This window comes from Vulpes vulpes, chromosome 8 (genome assembly GCF_048418805.1).
Source record: "Vulpes vulpes isolate BD-2025 chromosome 8, VulVul3, whole genome shotgun sequence".
Classification (NCBI taxonomy): Eukaryota; Metazoa; Chordata; class Mammalia; order Carnivora; family Canidae; genus Vulpes; species Vulpes vulpes.
Genome location: NC_132787.1, coordinates 22,337,123 through 22,350,571, shown reverse-complemented (window position 1 = coordinate 22,350,571; position 13,449 = coordinate 22,337,123). Strand labels below are relative to the sequence as shown.

The following is a 13,449-nucleotide window of genomic DNA, read 5'->3' as shown; positions in this document are numbered from 1 at the left end:
GTCCTCCCTGAGAAGGTGTCATTTGAGCCAAGATCTGAACAGCAAAGATAAATCAGCCATTTGAAAGTATGAGGGAAGAACATTCTAGGCAGAGAGAACCAAAGTTAAAAAAGCCTCATATAGAAAAGCTTGGAAAGGATAATCATGTGGCTAAAATATACTGAATGAGAGCTCTAAAGGTTAAGAGTTGAGATCAGAGACATAAGCAAGAGTCAGATCAGGTAAAGCTTTGTGCATTGAAACATGGAGGGTTTCCAAACAAACATAACTGATTTGTTTGGAAAGATCACTCTAGCTGCTATTCAAAGAACCAAATACAGTGCACATGGAGGTGGTTAGAATGAAAGTTCAGAGATCAAATAAGAAGCTATTGCTATAGTAGGCAAGAGATGATAGTAACAGGCAGCTCTAAAATGGTGAAATTTAATAAGGACAATCATAAGGTTTGTTTTTATACCCACAACCCTCTCCCGCAAAAAACAATAGTGCAGTATAAAATAGGAGATTCATGAGTTACAGCTGCACGATTTTAGAAGAACAGGGAAAACGGTGCCTGGCTGGCTCAGTTGGTTAAGCATCTGCCTTCGGTTCAGGTCATGCTCCCAGAGTCCTGGGATTGAGCCCTACATAAGGCTCCCTGCTCAGCGGGGTGCCTCCTTCTCCTTCTCTTACTTCCCCTGCTTGCGTGTTCTCTCTCTCTCTCTCTCTGTCAAATAAATATATAAAATATTTTTTAAAAAATAAAAGAACAGGGAAAAGCAAAATGGTGGGGTTATGTCAGAGGGACATAGAGCCTAACATGCAAAAACTTCCATTGGCCAAAACTGGAACAATTTGATCAACAAATACATACATACATACATATATATATGTATATATACACATACATACATATATATATGTATGTATATATATACATATGTACATATATATACTGAATATATATATTCAGTGTAATGAATTATATATATAATATACATTATATATATTATATATATATTCAGTGTAATGAATTATAATCCAAAGTATCAAATAAGTATCCATGAGTCCATACTATATAAATAAATGATTAGATAAATGGAGGAAACTGACAAATCTCCCATATAGAATTCCAAATAATTTATGTAAATACTCTGCTTCAAGGAGATGAATTAACTCCTTATCCCTTGAGTGTGAGCTGCTCTTCCAAAGAGTGAAATATAGAAAGATAAAGTAACCTCACAATAGAGAAACCATGGCCAGGTGATCAAAGATTAGTGTCAGTGATAAGTCAAGTGGACAGTATGTGCCCTCGAAATAGTAAGAATGAAATTTCACCTTTCTGATCTTCTTCCCCAAAACCCATAACCCCAGTCCAATCATAAAAAAAAATAGACAACAACAAATTAAGAGACACTCTACAAAATACCTGACTGTCAAGGTCATAGAAAACAAAGAAAATCTGAGAAACTGTTATAATTCAAAAGAAAGTAATGAGACATGACAACTAAATGCAATATGTATCTTGGATGAGATCCTGGAACAGAAAAAGGACATTTTCCTAAAACCTAAGGGAATACAAATAAAATATAGAGTCAACAGCAAAGTACCCAATGTTGGTTACTTAGCTGTGCTGAGCATATCATAGTAATATAAAATGCAAACAATAGGGGAAACTGGATGGAGAATATATGGAAACACTGTACTATCTTTCAGCTTTGCAATCTAAAACTATTATAAAGCATATTATTTTATTTTTAAAAAAAGCATACGGACCTTGGATTGTTTCCCATCAACATAAATATGGCATCTATAAATTGGAAACCAAAGACTTCTTCCACTCAGTGTCTTTGAAACACAGCCATAGTACTATGTTGAACACAGTGATGCAAAAGAAATGCTCTAGAAACAAGAGTTAACCAGAATGGACATAGGACTTAAAGTTATGTAACATGAGAAACAACTAAAAGTGTTGGGTATGCTTAACCTAGGAAACAAGAAAGGCACAATAACTATCTCAAAATAAATGAGAGTTTACTATAAAGAGTGAAGATTAGACCCTCTTCTAAGTCTGAAACTGCAGAATTTGGTAAAAACGAAGAAAAGAATATGAGTGGGAAAATATTCAAAAAAAAAGGAAGAACATTATAAATCTAGAATTGCCTACCCTGGGAGGAAAACCCATGCCTTTCCAACAATGAGTATTCAGGCTTCTTCTGGAAATACATTTGTCCAGAAGTTGTAAAGGAGAGGAGTATTTGAACTCCAGAAGACTTTCTAGATATTCAATATGAAAACTGAATGTCTTCCCACTTCTCTATCAGCATTTAATAAATGATAAGAAAACAGGTAGTACCCAAAACCATGGCTAACTATAGTAATTTGTAAACTCTAGAAACTTTTAATTTTTATTAACAAATTTATTTATTTATTTTACCTTTTAAAATGTATTTTAACTATAGGTAGATAGACCTTCTCAACTGTTAGTGGAATAACGTGGAATAATATATCCTTATATCGCCAGCACAGATTTAACTCTTGAATTCAAGATTCACCTATCCAATTATTTATTTGACCTCTCTAATAGAATGTCACTATACATTTCCAACTTCATATGTCCAGTACAAAACTTCTGATTTCCACCTAAAACTCCCCCAGTGTCATCAACAAATACCACCAATCTATACCTAATTTCCTTCAATTTATCCCATACATCCATTTCATTAGCAGTCCTTAAAAACCTGTGTGTTGCAGTCTCTTTGGCAGAACATTTATTAAAATTGGAACAATACAGAAATTAGTCATGGCCCTTACACAAATATGACACCCAAATTTGTGAAGCAGTCCATATTTTTTCATGGTAACAGATGGTACCTGCTCTTGTAGTGAGCACAGCATAACATGTAAACTTGTTGAATCACTATGTTGTACACCTGAAACTAATATAACATTGTACGCCAACTATATTTCAATTTAAAAACCCTGTATGTTCATTTGCCAACTTCTCTCCAACTTAACTACCACCCCTAGTCCAAACTAGTCCTTCCTAGACTATTGCAATCACTACCTAACTGGTCCCCCTGCTTCTACTCTTTCCCTTTGAAATGTATGCTCTACGAAGCAGTCAGAGACCATGCCCATGTACACGCATGTGTGTGCGTGCCCGTGCACACACACAGTCAAGCTCTTCTTACAGAGTTAACCCTGATGCTTTAAAAAAATTCTAACTCCTTACTCTGTGGTCTGGTTCTTGTCAATCTGAACTCTTACTATTTTCCTCCTTGCCAATGCTCCAACCACATTAGCCTTTTCTCTATTCCTCACAGCCTCAAATTCATTTCTCCCTTAGGGATATTGCACCAGCTGTTCTCTCCACCTAATATGTTATCCCCATGATCTTCAAACGTCTGGTTCCTTCTTGTTTTTCTAAAATAGCCATTAAGGCACTCTTCACCACATCAGCCTATTTTATCTCTCTCTCTGCATAGTACTTATCACTAGTTGACATTGTCTTGTTGCCTTTGTTATGTTTGTGTTGCTTTTGTCTGTGAGTCATCTGAGAATAGGAGGCTTGTATACCTTATTTACAGCTAGTCTCAGCATCCAAAACAGAGCTCTGAATATAATAAGCAGTCAGTAAATATCCAATAAGTAATCTTAATGAGTGATGACATCTTGTATGACATGACATGAAATTGTCCTCAAGTGACCTTTTCTAATATTTGAAAAAATAAAACCAATCTTCTAAAATATAATCAACAGTTAAGATTAATACAATAAACATCAAATGATGCTTATCCATCAACTTTTTCTACATTCCCCAAACTCTCTTTGCACATTCCACTCTCTTTGCACTATTGCCTGACTGAAATATTATTTCTCATGGAAGGTTCTCTAATGCCCAATACCATCTATGTAAATATTACAAACTGTGAAAATATCTATTTTTAAGACCCAATGCCAAATGTTACCTTCCTTCTGACACATTCTCTGATTAATATCTATCTTGTATGCACCCAAAATAATCTGCTTTTTCTTTAATACTTTGCTTTTTAATGACAACACTTATCTCCGTGAGAGGGCTGGGTATTAACAGGTAAGAGTTTCTCAAAGTTTGTTCCTTAGAACACTAGGACTTGAGACAATGTGTACAATTCACATTAGCTTGGGAAACACTGCAAAATATACATACCTACTTTGGGGGATTCACAACACAGTAAAAGGATCTGGACAAAATCCCATAGTAAGTAATGTGTGGGATGTAACTTTCTGTAACTCAAATTTTGTTTTCCATTATTTGATTACAGAATCATCAATTGTCTTAAAAAGCAGATATCCATTAGTATCTCACAGCAGATAGCCTGAGATATACCTGAGTAATGGTTAAGAGCATGGGTTTTGGAATTCGCTAAGTTGGAGGACTTCCATTTTAACCTGACCTCTAACAATTCTTAAAGGAGTGACTACAAGCAAGTAACTAATTTCTTGGCTTCCACCTTACCATCTGAAATAGAGTTGAATAGGACTATCACATAGGATAAGTATAAGGACAGAGTAAGAGTGGCAGGGTGGGGCAGCCTGGGTGGCTCAGAGGTTTAGCCCAGGTCCTGATCCTTAGAGACTCAGGATCGAGTCCCATGTCGGGCTCCCTGCGTGGAGCCAGCTTCTTCCTCTGCCTGTGTCTCTGCCTCTCTCTCTCTCTCTCTCTCTCTCTCTCTCGGATAAATAAAATCTTAAAAAAAAAAAAAAAAAAAAAAAAAAAAAAGGTGCCTGGGACCTAGCAGCCACTCTATAAATGCCACTCCATTAGAATAACAATTTTTATCACTGTTGTGAGGTCAGGAATTTTAGATGTTCACTTATGAATCTCCCACAAGAGACAGATACCACGCAAAGAGACTTAAGGGTTTGCAAACTGTGGGCATACTTTAAGCAGAGTAGCTAGCACAAGAATGCCAGCCAGCACAAGGTCGGAAATGCCTCAGGCCTCACACCATCCCTCTTGCCTAATAGAGGGCTTATTTTAAGATTCATGTTACCAGCCTTGTCTTCCAAGGCATTAGAGTTTACAACCCCTTACTCAGAAGTCCTCAATTAATATTTGTCGAATTGCTTGATATCAATGGATTCTGACTTTCTTCAATTCTTATCCATGAGAAACTCCAACCCCACCTCAAAAGAGCATGTGAATTCTTTAACATAGACCTCTTGCAAAAGAGTGATTCACTCAAGCAATGATTCATATATTTAAAACCTAAGTTAGGAAGAAGGTAAAAGGTACAATTTTAAAAAGTTCTAAAAAAAAAAAGTTTGCAAATCTGATGTGCACTTCTCCCAATGGTCAACAAGATAAGTCCACAGTGCCTAAGAAACCCAGAGAATAAGGAGGTCCCTTGGGACTGGCTGTTAGTGCCAACTCCCAGAAGGTAGGGGCATTCTTGCATGGAGGGAACTACAACTGATGACCTCCAGAGGGCCATTTCACCCTTGAGTTTCTATTAAATCATTGGAATTTAAAAAAGAGCTCTAAAAAGAACTTTAAGAGATCATCAAGGCCATCCCCCTGCCTGTTAGAATATTTTTATATCTCCAAGTTCAATGTTGAAGTGTGAAGGCTCAAGCTGCAAGAGAAATTGATGGGTTAGAGGGCAGGAAAGCTTAGGGGGAGAAAAGAGAAGGGAAAAGAAAAATCTGAGGATAAAGGAATTTATGCCCTCCCAATTAACCTTACCAAGGACCTCAAAATTCCCAAGGCAACCTTGATTCTACCTTTCTTTCTTTTGTTTTCAAATATGGAATTTTCCCCAGGACTAATGTTAGAATTGAGCATATTCTTCCTTTGATTTATGAGAACATTCAGGGAATATAAGGTCATGAAAGTTACCAAACCAGCTGGCTTCAATGCAAAGTAATTAAATAGAAAGTCTTAAAAACTTAAAATCCTTACTAGACTTGTTTCAGAAGAATGTTACATTTATCTTCCTTTATATTTCAAGTACTCATTCTTATATTTTTAAAATATTTAATCTAGATTTACATGAACCTTCCCCTGATGATAGCAATGGACCCAAATCAAAAAAATCTATAAAAGAGAAGAAATTAGAGCATCTGTATTTGTGGTTAAACTACTAGTGAACATTTCAGGAAATACATGGTTACAGTAATTAGATAACCATAAATGCCTGTTAGTTCAGAAAAGCAAAATTAAATGCTGGAATTTTTTTTCCAAAAAAAAAAAAAAAGCCACTACAATATGAAACAAGCAGAAATAAAAAAAACAAAAACAACAACAACCAACCCTGATTTCATAAAATGTTGAACAAAACTGCATACTTAAGTGGTTATGCTCTAAACATGAAAGCAATCTACTCAGAGTGGCATTAAGACGTGGGTTTTTAAGCTTCCCTATATTAGGTAAAATGACTATACCAAGAATTGTGCTATACTATTTATTTTTTAATTCCTTTGATATGATCCTTAAATTATACTTAATGATACCTTATCCACCAGGGCCCACCCAGAGGCTTTCATGACCCCTCTAAGCTAATACTGTCTTTTTAAAAATTTTTTTAAAGATTTTCTTTATTCATGAGAGACACAAAAAGAGAGAGAAAGAGGCAGAGACACAGGCAGAGGGAGAAGCAGGCTCCATGCAGGGAGCTCGATGTGGGACTCGATCCTGAGACCCCAGGATCACGCCCTGGGCTGAAAGCAGGCGCTAAACCACTGAGCTACCCAGGGATGCTCTACTACTGTCTTTAAGACAAGTCAGGTCCTTTGAAAAGCCTCTCAGGTTCTAGATTTTATAATTCCTTTGTAGTATGCATATTCAGATACACATGGTTAGTAATTTTTCTAAGAAAAATGATGTCTGAAACTACACTCTTGCAGGTGTAATCCTGAGCACACTCACACAAGTAAATCACTCCTACATCCAGCAGCTAGAAAACAGAGCCAATTTCTGGTAAATGGACATGATAGCCAATTAAAGGAAACCAAGTGGTAGCATGCCTAGATGGTGAAACATGAGCCAATTTTCTGTGACTTTTGCTTGCAGAACCAAGGCATGCTTTAATAGAGTGGCTTCAGATGTTGATACTCTATCAATGTCTGTATCTCTCTGATTGAGCGTGACATAATAGCTCTTTCCTTTTTGAAGGCCGAGTGTTTCCATTTTCTTGTATCCTATAGATATCCAAGAGCAAAGAGAGTTGCCACATTACATTTCTCCAAATAAAACCATGGGGTAGTCAAATTAATCTAATTATCTGTGACCCAATTTGATAATACTGCTAAAAGCAATGTTAGAAAGGACTTCTCTAGAGTATGCTCTTTGTTTTCTCATTCATTCTCTTGTTCTAATAATTTGGCTGAGAAAATACCCTTTCACACTGAAAATGCACCTGCTTCGGTATTTTATGCATAAACTTGCACCATGAAAATATGTGCTCTATTTACTGGTATTTGGAAAATGTAATAATGAGACACCCAAATTGTCATCAGTTTAATAAAGGTCTGAAAAATTCTAAAGATTGATCCAGCATCATTTTCATATTTAACAATCCCACTCAAGCAAGTAATTCTCAGGTGACTAATAAAACAGGTTCAACTATTGGTTCAGCAAAGGTCAGAAATATCACTTGCTTGCAGCTCTTTTTATGAAGTTGGACACAGTGAGTTTTCAACTTGCTTCTTTCTTTTCTCACTTTGATCCACTCTTGATACTATTCACTTTGGTCTCTAACTCACAGATAGAGACATGTGGCAGGTTTTATGATATTTTAGAAAATAATTTCATGTCCCATAAGTAACAGAGATGCACAACTCTTTATGGGAATCATTTCATTCCAATTTTTCCAATTATGAATTTACACGAAGCAAGACTACAAAAACCTCTATTTCTTTTCTTTTTTTTTTCATTTCTTCTCCAATGTACTGTCATTCTGAATTTTTAATATTTATAATGAACAAAATTATATGCTTGGAATGCACCCTTCAACATAATGGTATTACAACTAAATATTTATTTGAATTACGTTTATGGTAATAATAACTAATGTGGGTTTTTTTTTCACGACATAGGTTAAAAGTCTGCAGCCTCTAATTTGACAGGAACTCTATTATCACTTTCTGCAAAATTAGACAGGAAAGAATATTAAGACATCTAAAATCTGACACAAATAGAAATCACTTTTTCTCTCACTTTACTTTTTTTTTAAAACAAGAAAGATGATTATATGCTGCTTGACATTCCATTTTCAGGCCAACAAAGGGGATACAGAGGTTCACTCTTTATCTTCTCCACTGAATAAGACCCTTGCAAGAATGCATTGGTATTTAATACATTAAACTTCTTCAGATGTAGAGAAAGAAGATAAAGTTAGCTTTATCTTCTTGATGGTCTTATCCATTCAGCTCTCTGTTTCAACTAACATAAAAATATCTTCACTGCAAGGTCCCAGCCCAGACGGCTAATCCACAGTACATCATCTGTGAAACACATATGATCCTCATACTTAAAAAACCACTAACTAAAGATGAGTGAACAGTATTGAGACAAGAAGAATTCCTCTACTCAAAACTAGAACAGAACCTGAAGAAAAACAGTTTTTAAAATTTCAAAGTAAGGCTGATTTTCTCAGTGATTTGTGTGACTGCCTATTTGAATCTAAAAATGTCTCATAGTGTACTTGAGCACTTTTTGTTTTGGTCACAACTACAAACGGAACTAAAAGCCAAGGCTATTTTTCATGATGCCTTTGGAGAACTTTGTATGAGAGAGATCCTTTAGAAATAGTGCAAAAAAGTCTATGCTCCTACAAAGTTCGGTGAAGACTTTACAACAGAGTATTTTGATTCATTTCACTTTGGAAAATATACACTCATAGCCTATGCTCATAATAACACCCCCAATCCATCCAGTGATTCCAAAGTTTAGCATTTCCCCCAAAATATCTCTGAAAATAATAAAGATTGATATTCTGCTGAGTATAAGGCCATGACCCTGAGATGCTAGAAAACTAACCTCATGCAGTAGGGGCTGTGTCAACCGCCCCTCGAGGACTGAGGCACTCATTCTGGCTGCCAGGTGGTCTGGCTGCTGCTAACTCCTAAGTGACTCCTCCTCAGGACCTGCTCCCAGGAGAAGGAAGGGGGCTGCCTTGCCCGGAGTCGTGGTCCTAGGAAGGGTTTTAGAGTGACAGAGGCTAGGCACCCTTACCTCAGTCACCAAAAACTCCCAAGGGCCATGCAGTGCCCAAGCTCTCCAGGGATCTGCTGAGGCCTGAATTGTAACTACATTTCAGTACAACCCCTCCAGAGGCCTGGTCCTGGGGCTTACTCCCTCACAGGCGTTGATCCCAGGAGCACTCCCAGTCTCCAATTCAGCACCTCAGGGAACCCAACCCAAGAAGCATTACAATGAGAGGAGCTGGAGGGAAACCAGTTTTTATTATAATTCAACATTACTTCTTTTGTAAAGGTAAAGAAACCTCAGCCAAGAACAATGAAATAATTTGCATTGAATCTGTCTGGTACCGGTTCTTCTGCCTTTTCACTTACAGACAGGTGTTCTTTTATTAGAAATTGTTTTCCTGGGCAGCCCCAGGTGGCTCAGCAGTTTAAGGCTGCCTTCAGCCCAGGGTGTGATCCTGGAGATCCAGTCCCGCGTCGGGCTCTATCCCTCTGCCTGTGTCTCTGCCTCTCTCTCTCTGTGTCTCTCATGAATGAATAAATAAAATCGTAAAAAAAAAAAAAAAAAGAAATTGTTTTCCTCAGTGGACTTCTCCTAACAAAATCACATTTGAGCTTAAATCTGGCCAAGTAACAGTTAACAGTTCTCTTTTTAGCCTCCCACGTGCCACATGATATTTCTAGAAACTCTACCAAGGAAGGAGAATCAGCCTAATGGGTTGGAGGGATTCAGGAGATCAAGAAAGTTAAGGTGGAAACTAAATTTTTTCTGAATATCTAGTGGCATTATCTAAGGAACTTAACGTAACATTATCTTAATCTTCACAACTCAATGAAGGAATATTTCTTCTCTCACTTTACAAATGAAGGAACTGAGCTCCAGTTGGATCATATGAGATTTGATTCGGAAGCCGCTGATATGTCCATTCACCCCAGTGCCTCCCTGGGACTGCAAATAAACATGCTCTGTCCTCCCTTATTCACCACATTTGCAAGAGGCCTTGGTTATAATTTCCTGATTGTGACAGTATAACTTCACTACATAATACACTACTAACTTGACTCACTATAAATAAAAATCAACAATGCCACACTTTTCAGCATGTTGATTAGCATTTATGATTTCATAGTGCCAAAATAAATAATTTATTTTAAAGGATTAGTAAAGCTAAGACATATTCTTACATTGTTTTTCACCAGGATAAAAAATTTACAATGACATCCCTTAACTAGGCACTTAAGAAATCATTTGGCAGTTTACTTTTTGCCAAATGCCATACATTGTTTTAATGTCAGATAGGAAGTAAAAGTTATTTATAGACTGAAATATAACACTATTAAAGCTCAATCTTATATGCAGCAACACATTCCAAATAGAGTTCTCAACACTACATTTTAAAGCGCAAATCACTGTATTCAATACCAGCATATGAATGTCTTCTTAATAAAGTACCAGATGTGTGACAAAGACTCCAAAAGGGGAGACAGTTGAAAGAAAAATCTAATAATGTCAATGATATATTTTTTACCTTAACCTAAAAATTAATTTTTGTGACTAAACATTTCTCACCTTTTTTTTTTTTTTGATATTTGTGATTCATAAGACTGCTATCAGCATGAGTCAGGTTAAATGTTGCTTTTAACAATGCTGAACTTTGACATTTTAGTTAATCTAAGTAATTTTTTAAAAGATTAGCATTTCTTATTTGGGTATATAGACACAACATTTTTTAGCCTTGAAAGACTGTTTCATTGTAAGATAAGCCTTTGGATAATTATTTTTCTGGGGAATTCTGGTATTTGTAGTTTTATGAGCGCAACCACATTAGTTACAGCAAGGTGGCTTCTGAATTCCTTAAATAAAGGAGTTTTAAAATCTGTGATAATTATTCAAAAAAAAATGTAAAAAAAAAAGATGTAAAACAATTTTTAATGTAAACTGCAGTCCTACAACTGGTAGAGCTGTCTCCCATTCTTGCATAAATACACAGAACAGTATGTCTTATTCTTTTCTAATACACAGCATGACATCTTGAAGTCTATCAGCTGGTTTTATTTTACGTTAGGCTTAAAACTCAGTGGGCATTGCAGACATAGGAAGGTGAGGTGAAATGAGAAGCAAAATATTAAAAGTGTTCTCAAAACTCAGAATACTACTTTCCATTTTATTCTGTAATGAAATAAATGTTAATTACTTCCTAAGTAGAGTTGCAAGATAAAAAATACAGGACACCCAAGTAAATTTGATTTTTTTAAGTGTGTCCCATGCAATATTTATATTGTGCAAACAAATCACCTGAATATCTTATTAAAATGCAGGTTTTGATTCAACAGCCTGGAATGGCACCCAGTCTGTATTTTTCTTTGCTAAATCTGCCAACCTATCTTAAATTATTTTAAAAAGAAGGAAATGCTGAAGATAGTATTGTTAAATGTTCACTTGTAGATTAATAATTGCAGTTAATGAATGCAATGACAAATCAGTTTTTATTTACATACTTGGCTCGGTGTCTTCTCTAAAATCTCTAAATTAATAGTAAAAATAAAACCCCGAGAAAGGTTTTGAAAATATTCTTTACAACATGGCCATTTCTGCGTATTTTCCCCATCTTCACAGGTCCATTATCTAATCAGTAGTGTTACCCTTGGCTGAACATCAAAATCACCTAGAGAGCTTTTAAAAAATCCTGCTACCCAGCCACACTCTACTCAATTAAATATTAATCTCTGGGGTAGGATGGGATCCAGGCATAGATGTTTTTAATCTTCCCAGGTGATTCCAATGTGCACTGAGACTGAGAGCCTGCCCTAGGTCCCTACTTTCCAAAGTGTATAACCAACATCAGTCCCAGCTGGCAACTCGTTAGGAACACAGAATCTCAGGCCCCACCCAAGCCTTCTGAATCAGAACTTGCATTTTAACAAGATATCCAGGTGACTCATATGCACGTTACAGTTCCACAAACACTACTCTAAATCATTTAGAGATAACAAGTAAAGGCAGCCACATTTATGACTCTCACTCTAGTGTTAACTGGAATTCTAGAATATTCCAATATAGCAAGACTGGTCTAAATAAGGGCAGTTACTATAGCAGAGACCAAAAAAATTGTCTGTCCTCTCCCAATGCACATCACTTTATAGACTTCCAACAGAAATAATAGAAACTATCCAAACAGACATTAGATAGAATACTGGAGGCAATTCCCACAGGACAGCACACCTGATTCTAGCCAAAACCCCACAAACCAAGAAACCAAGATCTAAACAGTAATCATTGCTTTCTTTTTCCCCTAATCTCAATCCTAGTCAATAAAGCTACCTTTCTTATAAATTACAATGTCCTAGTCAAGGTCCTTTGCCCCCAAAGTGCTGGTGTCTCTATAGTAATCACTGACTTCTGTTTTCCAGCCATGAATTCAAAGGTTTCTTGGATATGTTCCATCAAGGAACTGAGGGCTTTTTTTTCCTTCCAAATTATAGCATATTTAAAGAAACCTAACATGGTAACCACTTAAATGCAAAAGAACCAAGCATTCACATTGAGGCTGAAATCTAAGTGCTATGATTTGAAAAGCATCTGGAAGGCTTCCTATCAAACTGTCTTCCCCAGTTTACTACTGGAGTTCTCCTTAGTAAGTTTCTTGTGTTAATATAATGTTCTCCAGTGAAGTACAAATGCTGTACTCCTAAGGAAGTTAACATGTTTAATTTCTAAATCTTAGTGTTGAATTATTTATAAAGCTCATTGTTTTAGGGGTTTTTTAACCTAAAGGACAAGACTGATGAGTTCTGGGTTAATGATGGCATTAAAAGTCAGGGAAGTGGGCAGCCTGGGTGGCTCAGAGGTTTAGCACCTGCCTTCAGCCCATGGTATGATCCTAGAGACCTGGGATCAAGTCTCGTATTGGGCTCCCTATGGGGAGCCTGCTTCTCCCTCTGCCTGTGTGTCTCTGCCTCTCTCTCTCTCTGTGTCTCTCATGAATAGATAAATAAAATCTTTTTTAAAAATTTTAAGATAAACTCTGCAGTTGCCTACTTTTTGAAATAGTGATTTTATAGTTTAAATGAATCATAAATTACAAAATTAAATTATACAAATATGAAACATTAATTTCTGCTTATAGGGATTGGAAGTGCTATCCTTATTCTTATCCTTATCCTTATCCTTATCCTTATCCTTATCCTTATCCTTATCCTTATCCTTATCCCATGCAGGGAGAACGCAGGACTCATCCCGGGTCTCCAGGATCAGGCCCTGGGCCGAAGGCAGCGCTA

The 13,449-nt window shown here is 36.4% G+C and overlaps 1 protein-coding gene and 1 non-coding gene across 33 annotated transcripts in view; one reads left to right on the top strand and one right to left on the bottom strand.

Moving 5' to 3' along the window:
* SOX5 (SRY-box transcription factor 5) overlaps positions 1-13,449 on the bottom strand; it is a 995,306-nt gene that overhangs the window by 882,417 nt on the left and 99,440 nt on the right. The window lies entirely within an intron of this gene.
* LOC112917625 (U6 spliceosomal RNA) lies at positions 2,733-2,834 on the top strand. Its single transcript, XR_003234491.1, has one exon. It is a non-coding gene; the product is annotated as a U6 spliceosomal RNA (small nuclear RNA).